This window comes from Caretta caretta, chromosome 8 (assembly GCF_965140235.1).
Source record: "Caretta caretta isolate rCarCar2 chromosome 8, rCarCar1.hap1, whole genome shotgun sequence".
Taxonomy (NCBI): Eukaryota; Metazoa; Chordata; order Testudines; family Cheloniidae; genus Caretta; species Caretta caretta.
This window is the reverse complement of record NC_134213.1, coordinates 5,804,991-5,816,275: the sequence shown is the minus strand read 5'-3', so window position 1 is coordinate 5,816,275 and position 11,285 is coordinate 5,804,991.

Genomic DNA, 11,285 nt, shown 5'->3' with positions numbered 1-11,285 from the left:
GTGCTTAACAATCACAAGCCTTAAGTAAATCCATGAGCTATTATCACTGAGCTTGTTTGAATTGACAGAGCTTTCCTGCAAATATTGGGGTGACACCTTCCCCACCAGTGTGTGTTTTAATAAGGAGCTTGGTGTTTTCTTAGTCTCTCTTTCAGCTAAAATGGAAAAGGTTGCCCAGGTAATTGAAATCGGGACTAGAATACAAATACAGTGTGAGAACCCTACACTTGGTAAATATAAGTTGCAGGGTGAAGAAGGAATCCCAGTGGAATTCTGTATGGGATGGAAAGAACGGGAGACCTTGAAATATTTTCTCCCCACTGATCCGATTAGGGAAAGAACGTGAGATGATGGGAGACCAAAAATGGATACAACAATACTATCGGTGTCTCCAGTCATCATTGAAAGAAAAGGCAGATCAGAGATTATTTCAAAGGCATTGAAATTAGTTATGATTAAATCAGGTAAACTAATCAGTGTTGCTTCTTTGGGCAATGTTGTAATATTGTTAGGAGTCACCAGATGGTAATATTACTTAGTGTCTTTCTCTGCACAGGGCCTAGCGCAGTTGGGTCCCGATCTTGGTTGGGACCTCTGGGGGCTACTTAATACAAATAAGAAGTTCCTTTACGAATAACACCACTGTTCAATTGCTGTTCAATTAGATCTTGGGGAGAACGCCATGTTATTAATTATAATGCAATTCCTTTTGGGAACTCTGGGATGGGAGATACAATTTTCTCACCTCTGACTGGAATAAATTCCTAGCTGCAGACCGATTGCGACACAAAAAGCAACAGACACTTTAGACTGTATGCTGTTAAAAATAATACAGATGTATGGAGATATCGTTGTTTATATTTTGTGTCCCGAGCTGAGTGAGGGGGTCCGCCCATCCCCACTAGACTCCTGAAGATCCTTTGGTAGTTCTTTTCCAGTTCATCCACACTGCATTCACTCAATGCTCTATGTCATGACCATCTGCATTTCAGTCAAGAAAGACTTGACATAATTTCTCTTTAAAGCCCAGCAGCCTTGTTTATTAGACATTTAGAGTGGTCAGTGCAGAGCATGCCACCTCCATAGCTCTCACCAAATGGGGGAAGGAGACATCAGGCTTGGGAACTGAATTGGGGTCTTCTAAGGAATGCAGTCCAGATCCATCACTGCCCTCCTGCAAGGCTTCAGTATCACTCTTGCTCCGCCAGCATCACAGCAGTTCACAGTAGGGTTACATCTTTGACCAGAGCAAGAGAGAGGAAACCCTCGAAACTGGCTTCATTGGCTACAGGGTGAAGCCTTCACTAGGGCTAGTAATATAGGGGGAAAGCAACTATCAGTGTCCCAAAAGCAACTGTCAGAGTAGACAGAGAACCACTAAAATAAGTAAGTCATTTTACCTATCTACGGCATGAGATATGCAATGATAGTGACACTATGCTAGATGTCAAGCAATGACTACCAAAAGCCACAAACCACTTTCACACACTTGAAAAGATCCAGAAAAGTAGCAGGATTGGCAGTGATACAAACATACAAATTCTTAACACTAGCATCATGTCAGTCGTCCTTTATGGCAGTCTACAACAAAAAATGATGAGAAGATGAACTCTTTCCAATGGGCTCTGATGATCTTCTTTAGGTATTTACTTTGATGCTGAAGGCTGGTTTTCTCTACTTAGAATCTCTGATGTTGCAAGAAACTCATTCCAAACATAGTAAAAGATGACAAGGGACATATTTAGGACATGCTTTGAGGATGCCTCCATGTCAAGTGATAATATGGACATCATCTGGAAAGAGAAAAAGAGGACAACCTCAAGAAACATCAAGCAGAACAATGGAGAAGGAAGCCAAATCTATCAACTTGACACTCAGAAGCCTGAACAGACCAGCACAAGACTGAACTAAATGGTAGAAACTGGTGGACACCCTATGCCCCTAAGGGTGCGGGAAAAGAAAGAAAGAAGAAAAGCAACTAGACAGTACTCCCAGCAGACCAACTTCTGCCAGCCTGAGGGGCAGCAACATCGACCACCTCTTGCAGATTACATGGGTGTGTAATAAATAGCTACCTGATTATAGCTGTAGACATTCCTAGATTTCTAATGCAGGCCTGGTATTTTCCAGGGCAGCATCACAGTGTGCATTTACAATAAGACAGGAAATGTCTCCCGGAGAAGGACATTGAGGAGCAGTTCATTCATGTAAGCCAGCAAGATCATTTTCAGAAATCCCACATTCAGAACTAAAAAAGGCACCCGCCCAATTTCTGGGAGTACAAATTAACACTCAAAAAATGACCTGGATAATCACTCTCACACACACAGCAAGGCTGTTGTCTCTCTAAAGTGACAAGTGGATGAGGTAAATACCTTTTATTGGACCAATTTCTGGTGGCAAGAGAGCCAAGCTTTCAAGCTTTCAACAGAAGTTGGCCCAATATAAAATATTACCTCACCCACCTTGTCTCTCTCATATCCTGGGTCCAACGTGGCCACAACAACACTGCATACAACAATGGTATTGCTAGTACAAGTTTGGTTTCTTTTACCCTTATTTGGTACCTTGCAGTTTATGTATAATCCAGGGAGGTAAATAGACAAAATGCATTTGATTTTGTAAAGTGATCCGTAAGACGGATTTCCCTGGCAGAGTTTGCAAGGGTTATGTGGTCTCTTAGGAAATGGCCATGTGAGATGGTTGTAAGACTCTCACGTTCTACCTTCATTGGAGATCTGGCTTTCCCAGTGGGCTGTTTCGTCAGGGGTGGTGGGGTTGATCAGTGTGAAGGTACTCACAGCGCAGTATAAAGAAGGGAAATCAGTGCAGAGAACAAAGTACTTTCCACTCTTGTGCTCACTGCAGGAATCCCAGGGGGAGAACAGCCCTTCATCACAAACTCTTTGCTCCAGTGCACACCAAGTTATGCCAGTTGAAGAAGAGTGGGGGAATTTGACAGAAGGAAAATGACATGGCAGAGCAAATAATGAGAAACCATGCAATCTGATTCAAAGGGATTTGGATTGTTTAGGTGATTGAGCCCACAGTTAGCAAATATAGTTCAGTGCAGACAAATTAGTTTGGGAGCAAGGAATCAAGCGATGGAATATGTGTTAGATAAAAAAAGCACTCAGCATACTGATCAGGGAAAGGATTACCCTGAGGTCATTGACACCATCAGGCTGGTGCAAAGCTGAAGTTAAAAAATGCAAAGATATTTTTACAAACTTGATACTAGTTTCTATGATGATATGGTGATATGATGATATGATGATATGACTAGTTTCTATGACTAGTTGCGGATGATACTAAACTGGGAGGAGTGGTAGATACGCTGGAGGGGAGGGATAGGATACAGAAGGACCTAGACAAATTGGAGGATTGGGCCAAAAGAAATCTGATGAGGTTCAATAAGGGTAAGTTCAGGGTCCTGCACTTAGGACGGAAGAACCCAATGCACAGCTACAGACTAGGGACCGAATGGCTAGGCAGCAGTTCTGCGGAAAAGGACCTAGGGGTGACAGTGGACAAGAAGCTGGATATGAGTCAGCAGTGTGCCCTTGTTGCCAAGAAGGCCAATGGCATTTTGGGATGTATAAGTAGGGGCATAGCGAGCAGATCGAGGGACGTGATCGTTCCCCTCTATTCGACATTGGTGAGGCCTCATCTGGAGTACTGTGTCCAGTTTTGGGCCCCACACTTCAAGAAGGATGTGGATAAATTGGAGAGAGTCCAGCGAAGGGCAACAAAAATGATTAGGGGTCTGGAACACATGAGTTATGAGGAGAGGCTGAGGGAGCTGGGATTGTTTAGCCTGCAGAAGAGAAGAATGAGGTGGGATTTGATAGCTGCTTTCAACTACCTGAAAGGGGGTTCCAAAGAGGATGGCTCTAGACTGTTCTCAATGGTAGCAGATGACAGAACGAGGAGTAATGGTCTCAAGCTGCAGTGGGGGAGGTTTAGATTGGATATTAGGAAAAACTTTTTCACTAAGAGGGTGGTGAAACACTGGAATGCGTTACCTAGGGAGGTGGTAGAATCTCCTTCCTTAGAGGTTTTTAAGGTCAGGCTTGACAAAGCCCTGGCTGAGATGATTTAACTGGGAATTGGTCCTGCTTCGAGCAGGGGGTTGGACTAGATGACCTTCTGGGGTCCCTTCCAACCCTTATATTCTATGATTCTATGAAATACAAAATATTAGTGACACTGTTTAAAGCACTAGTTAGATCCTTGCTGGGATACTCTGTACAGTACCTGCTAGTCACTCTGACAGAGGAAGCATATTATTGCCTTAGAGAGAGGGCAGGAAAGCTGATACGAAGTCTGAAAGGAAATGGACGTATGCTCCCGGGAGCAAGAAGGCTTTGTGGTGATCTAATGGATGTTTTCAGAATTATAATGGAGATGATTGGTAAGAATACATTTCATACCTTGGGATGAGGTTTCAAAACACCGGGAGAACCTTAATATTTTTGTTTAAAAAAAGCTAAATTATATTGTACGTATATAGTAATACATACATACATTTACTTGTATTACGGTCCTGTCAAGAGCCCACAGCTGAAATCCAGACCCTAAAGGATCTGTACAGTCACATGCACAATCTAAATATTCACGACAAAGGGGGGGAGACAGAGACAAAACACACACGGGGAAGTTCGGGAACTGAGGCCTGGAGAGATTTCCAAGGCACAAGCAGCAGATACATGACTACCTGCCATTGAAAGTCAATAGGAATGGGGTGTCAAACTGCCCTTTGTTCCCTTGTAAATGTACAGCAGCAGGGTTTGAGCTGCTAAGAATGGCAGTGTGGACATTCCAGCTCTGGAAGAAGCTCGGGTTCTTAAGTCCGCCTGACCCTCTAGGCGTCAGAGGCCAAGGTGGGCCATCCAGTGAAGTGCAGACAAACCCTTAAGGACTTGGCCAGGGTCTCCAAGATGGAGTCTGTGGTAGGGCCAGGATTGAACGCTGATCTCCGGAGTCCCAATCCAGTGCTGTAACCAGAAAGCATCCCTTGGGGAAGTAAGAAACACCATGATGACTATTTACACAAAGGCCCTGTGTACGCTAGGAAGGTGGCCCTGTTCTGAGAGCAGGTGTCTATAACAGGTCTCAGTTGACCTCCCCCAGCCAGGATTGAAAATAGGTTAGCTTCTAGTATAGATGGTCCAAATCTTTATCGGAGGAGTAAGGGACAGGAGAGTTGGGAGGCAGCGCAGAGTTAGCAGGAGACCCCTTTCTGTAGCAAATCTCTGGGGAACTGTGGATTTGGAGGCCAAACTGCCCGTGGCTGCAAGCTGGTCCCCAGGAAAATTGGCTTCTTACTTGTTTGTAGAGTGCCAGGCACATTATCAGCATATCATAAACAATAATAATGTTACACGCAGTATTTCCATATCACCCAACCCTCCATGCAGTCACTATTCACAAATGAATGACCAGGAGGTAGAGTATGAAGAAGAAAGGGTCTGTTTTCCTTTTAACCGAGACACCAATGGAAGAGGAGTGTGAAGATGCCATTGGCCTAGGATTATTGCAGCCAAAGGGAGTATTTTTCTCTTTGTGTGTGCACACAACCCCTGATGCTGCTAATGCCGCGAAGACACTAAGTGTCTCTGTTTACACAGGCTGTACATATAGGGCCAGCCCATGTCCCAGCTGTTGTTTCTTCAAGCATCTAGCACAGTTCAGAGACTCTTATTATCACAAGAACAAACAACTTTGTGCAGTAGGACTAAAGGCTCATTGCATGACAGGGCTCAAGGTTTCTTTGTTGTTTACCAGAATTGATTTTTTTTAAAAAAGCACTTTGAATCATAGACTCATTGAAGTTCCAGATGGAAACAAACTCCAACCATAAGTCATCCAATTCATCTCCCATCCAGTGCAGGATGGGTCCCTATTTACTAATGTTTTATGTTCAGTTGTTTTGTTAGCTGTTTGTTTAGGATTTTGGAACATGATTCTGCTAGTGATTTAGTTCTAAGAGGCCTTTTCCACTCCTGTATTACAGAAAAGTACAAATTCAAAGGGATCATTTGGTCTCATGCACCATATAGCCTATGACAGAAGAAACATCAAAGGCAGAGCTGTATAAAGCTAAGAGGTTTTGCTTTGCAAATACAGTACATGTGGGGTTAAAAAATGCCTGGAAAAAACCCCAAAAAAACAAAGCCCCACCTTTTATTTTGTCTGAAAATTTGAAGTGAGAATGAAAAATGTTTAAGTAGCTTTTTTTGCTCCTGATAATTTTTAGTGTTAGGTCCAGTCAAAAGAGAAAATAAGAATTGAGCAGATCATGTTGTTGTGACATGGGAGATGTAGCCCCACAGAGAAAACTATCTATGGACTTGTTTCACCATCAAATTATTCCACTCTGAGGCCGGCATAACTCCACTGATTTCACAGCTGAAGCATTGTTTTCATTTTAATTAATATTTTAGCATGTGAACACAAATTCTGGGAGAAAACATCAGTGGTTCCAACAACCGTCCTCAGTCCTCATCTCAAAATTATGCATAAACATTCCAAACATGTAGAATCCAAGTCCCCTTGCTTACTTATTACTAGTTAACAAGTAGATTTTCATACTCTCAATTGCAAACACCTCTTTGCTCGTTTGCAGGAATGTCTGAATAGCCCTTTGCTGATTGCCAGATTTTGCAAGATAGCAAAAACAAACGGGATTTAAACAAAAAGAAAAACAAAAAAGCAGGGCTGTGATATAACAAATGGCCTCTGGAGGAACAAAGTTCCCTTGTCTGTACATGGAGATATCTGCCTGGCTATTTGTTCTTTTGTATGTTTTGACAAATGCTGGCTGTTTGTTTTTCATAATGCTGTGCACAATACTTTAAAGGGACCTTGGGGAGGGAGCATATTTTGATTCCCCAGTCCCCAGCTGAGTGGACTGTGGGGGCCTTGTGATTCCCCAGGCCCTGGCTGAGTGGATTGTAGGGGTTTTGTACTGTGGTTCCTGCTCATAGATTCATAGATTTTAAGGTCAGAAGGGACTCTCATGATCATCTAGTCTGACCTCCTGCACATTGTAATAGACCCCTAACTATTGTCTGAGCCACAGACACCTGGCTCTGCCCCAGGCCCCACCCCCCGCTCTTCCCCCCTTGCCTCCCTGCATGCTGCAAAACTGCTGTTTGTGACGGGATGGAGGTGCGGGGAGGGTGGGCAGGAGCTGACAGGGGGTTGCCGGTGCGAGCTCAGCAACCACCATGTTTTCCCCATGCGTGCTCCAGCCCCAGAGCACCCACAGCCTCAGCGCCTATGGGCTGAGTTACTGAACTCCTCAAATCATGTTCCTTTTAGTAAGTCACAAATAAGGAAGGTTTCTGTTTAAACCATTGGTAGCCACTCTTTGGAGCGGAGTGATCACGAACACGATTGCCTCTCTACTTAGTGTGCTGGCTCTCTGTACTTTACGTCAAATCCCTAGCAACTTGGGGTATTTATTCTCCCACACTGGAACAAACCATCTAATTCGAGCATTTCTTTACACAACCGTTTCTCTTTCTCTTGCTGCTCAACCAGGCTCCCTCTTGAGGACAATTGCCCTCATTACACTCAAGTGGACTCAGGCTTTTAATCTCCTCCGTTTCCTTGGACCACTGTTTTGTTTTCTTCTCCATTTCCTCCCAGTTCTCCTAAGTATATTAAAGAGAGGAAGAGCCTCCAATTTCCGTTCTGTCTCATTTTCCATGCCATATTTTCCACTCGCTTTCCCTTCCATTTTATCTAACGACCCAGCAGCCTTACAATTTGCGATCCTTTGCCAGTGTGCAAAATGCCAAACACCAGTGTGAAAATCTATCATGTTACAGTGCACAAACAACCGAGCAGCTTATGGGGGAAAGCACCACAGTGAGATGGATGATCTGGCTATTACTAGCTGGAGAAAGGGGCACGGGTTCTGATTTCAAAATAAAGCCGAAGAGCCAACCTTGGGGGTGGTATGCGTTGGGGACAGTATTCGCAGAGCCCCAACAAGGGAGCAGCAATTCAGGGCCAGTCCGGACTTCACCAGCACTGTGGGAAGGAACAGGGACACTGGCCTGTATCTTCTCTGAACGCTGCCAGTCAGGGCAGGCCCCAGCTAGCACATGTGTTACTCGCACAAAATTCTCTGTTACTCGTATACTCTAGGGGCACCTATCTTTACCCAGTCCCTAGGGCTCAAGGTGTAACTCTCTTAATTTAGGCACACACCCCAACCCCGTTCCGAGGGCTCAGGGCGTAACCTTACACTGTAGGACACCCACCCTTACCCTTCTGTGGGCTTAGGGTGTAACCTTACACTCTGTGGGGCTGCAGGGACCTTTACCAGTGAAAGAGCCTTACACAGTAATATCCTACTTAACCTCTGTTTATTAACCAAAACAGAATACATATGCTAAGCATACAGCACTCACCACTCCCAATAAGGCCCATGAACTTTTCTTGATGGCCAGTCAGGATCAGGTCATCTGGGTGACTCCAGCTTCTGCACGGTGTAATTAGCAGGGTGTTGAGGTCTGGCAGCTTTAATCTTGGGGCTGTGTCCTGGAGTTGGTTCCCAAGCACTTTCTTTTGGACCGCAATTTATACAGTGAAACTTGCATCCTGCTTATTTCTATTCTGGTAGTGCCTTGTCATTATTTCCCCCTGCACTCTGGTAGGGCGTGAGGCTGCCGCGGCCAATCTCAGAGGCAGGAAATATGCTATATAAATAAATGTAAGTAATGTATTGGCATCACCTAGGGTTTCTCAACACCCCTGTCCATTTTCTCAGTATTTTCAAGTTCCTACCCACTATAAAAAAGCCAGCCAGCCAGCCAGCCAGCCAAATTTTAAAGCAGAATGCTCAATTACACAACGAAAATGGCCCTTTGGGGAGTAAAGTCTGCAATGGCGATCACAGGGAATGAGTCATCAGATGCATTTTTGGTGAAACACTCTATAAACACATTATAACATTCTCTTGATGAAATTGGATTGCACAAACCATCTTTATATTACCAGGAGTGCCAGATGATGTGATCTGAATACAGTCCTGTCCTGCGGGTGCTGTGCACATGTCCTTCCCCCAGGGAATTGTGGGAGGGACATGCCTCCAGTGGAGTGCTGGTCAAAAAATGGAAATGGGGCTTTGACCAAAATTTTCAGAGAGAAATTTTCATTTTGATCAATGTTTGTGGGTTTTGGTAAACACTTGCGGCTGTGGTTGCAGTTTTTAGCAAAAATGTTGGGTTTTTTGGTGAATTTTTTCAGTATTCAAAAAACCAAAGCCAATTTTTTTTAACCAGAAATGTTTTTTTTGAAAACAAACAAACAAATTTTGCTTTTCTCTTTTTGTCAAAAGTGGAAAAATTTTCTTTGGACATTTCGGAATTTTTTCTTCTCAAAAGTTCTGCCTCAAACTGGCCTTTTTCAGCCAGCTCTACCCAGGAGATACAGGTTTCAGAGTAACAGCCATGTTAGTCTGTATTCGCAAAAAGAAAAGGAGGACTTGTGGCACCTTAGAGACTAACCAATTTATTTGAGCATGAGCTTTCGTGAGCTACAGCTCACTTCATCGGATGCATACCGTCTTCTGCAGTTTCCACGGTATGCATCCGATGAAGTGAGCTATAGCTCACGAAAGCTCATGCTCAAATAAATTGGTTAGTCTCTAAGGTGCCACAAGTCCTCCTTTTCTTCAGGAGATACAGAATCTCCCAGAGCTCACCGGTGTGGAGCAAGCCTTTTGCACCTCTCCTGAGGTTCCCTGCTTTATGGTTGCATGGCCCCCCACCTTCAACCCCACTCTCCCCATTTGTGTCAGCTCACACGTCCTCAGGTGCTAGGATGGAGACCTCCCAAAGCTCCCTGGCATCTGAGGCTGTGGTTTGCTGGGTCCTTCACGAGGAGGGTGGAAGGGGAATGGGAAGCTCCTTGTACCTGTCTCCCCCATGCACCAGTACAAGGTGCAGTCTAGCCCTAAATATAATCACATATTTGTGTTGCCAACAGCCAGGAAATTCGGTAGGAAGATTTCCCAGAAATGTTATGCAAGTATATGTAAGCCTAGGAAGCCCCTGTCTACATGCTATCTCCTCTCAGCCTAGGCCCAATGTCTAAGACTTCTTCTCCTGTCTCAGGGAGACCATGAGGACCTTGGAGCCTGGACTTTGTAGTTTGAAAGGAGCATCTGTGCACTTGTGCTGCCCTGTAAATATTAAAGAATAATATTCAAGTCTCAGCTGAACGTGAGAGGCTCAGGGCCAGCCAGAGGTGCATTAGTGGGAAGCACAGCGATGTCTTCACAGTGGCTGGAGGCAAATTGCATAAGCAGGCCAGAGGCAAGCCGAATGCGTCGGTGGCACTGGAGAGAGTGCTCTCAACACCAGGGATTCCTGCTTCTCTCAGCAGGTACCAGCACAAAGATGGGAAAGGGGGTGCAGGATGCCGGCCGTACTCCCCATTCAGTGCCATGCCTCCTTTGGGGTTATTGTGTCACCGGCAGCACTTGACAGTTCCCCCCCCCTTGCACTTAGGGTTAGCTGCAGTATTGTGGCTTCCCCTCACATATGTATCCTGCAGAATGAGGGGATCCCTGCAACCTCTCCCGCCCTCCCTGCAGCCATGCAGGGGTAGCCACAATACAGCCCCTAATGTTGAACAGGATTAATGGATAGAGTGCTGGACTGGGACTCAGGAGACCTGGGTTCTAATCCATCTCTGTTGTTAGCCTGCTGGGTGACCTTGTGCAACTCACATCCCTGCCCTTTGCCTCAGTTTCCCCATCTGTAAAATGGGGTTAATAATGCTGCCCTCCTTTGTAAAGTGCTTTGTGATCTACTGATGGAAAGAACTGTCTAAGAGCTGAATAGTAGTAGACACCCTACTCCTTTTTAGTCTGGAAGGTGAGACGGAACACGGGTAATTTCAGGGACAGTGCAGCCTGCTAGTAAATACCATGAACCAGTGAGCAAATACCCACACATTTCTAGTTACATTGCAGGGCCCAATGAGCTGTGACAGGATAAGTGTGTAGGTGACACATTATCGCAAGGATGGAGGCTCAATGAGATGCAATGTACACTTTGCATTTGCAGTGTAAATTAGCTTTAATGATTGAGGAGTAAGCATACAAAAATGGATACAAATGCAAATCACTGAAACTACTCAGGCGTCCACTTGGGGGTAGTAAAGGATTTTGACTGAGCCTTCAGGGAGTCGCAAACGCTTTCTTTTCCCAACTAGAATGAGTCCTGTACATATATAGATCTATTCATCCCAATTGCTGTTTT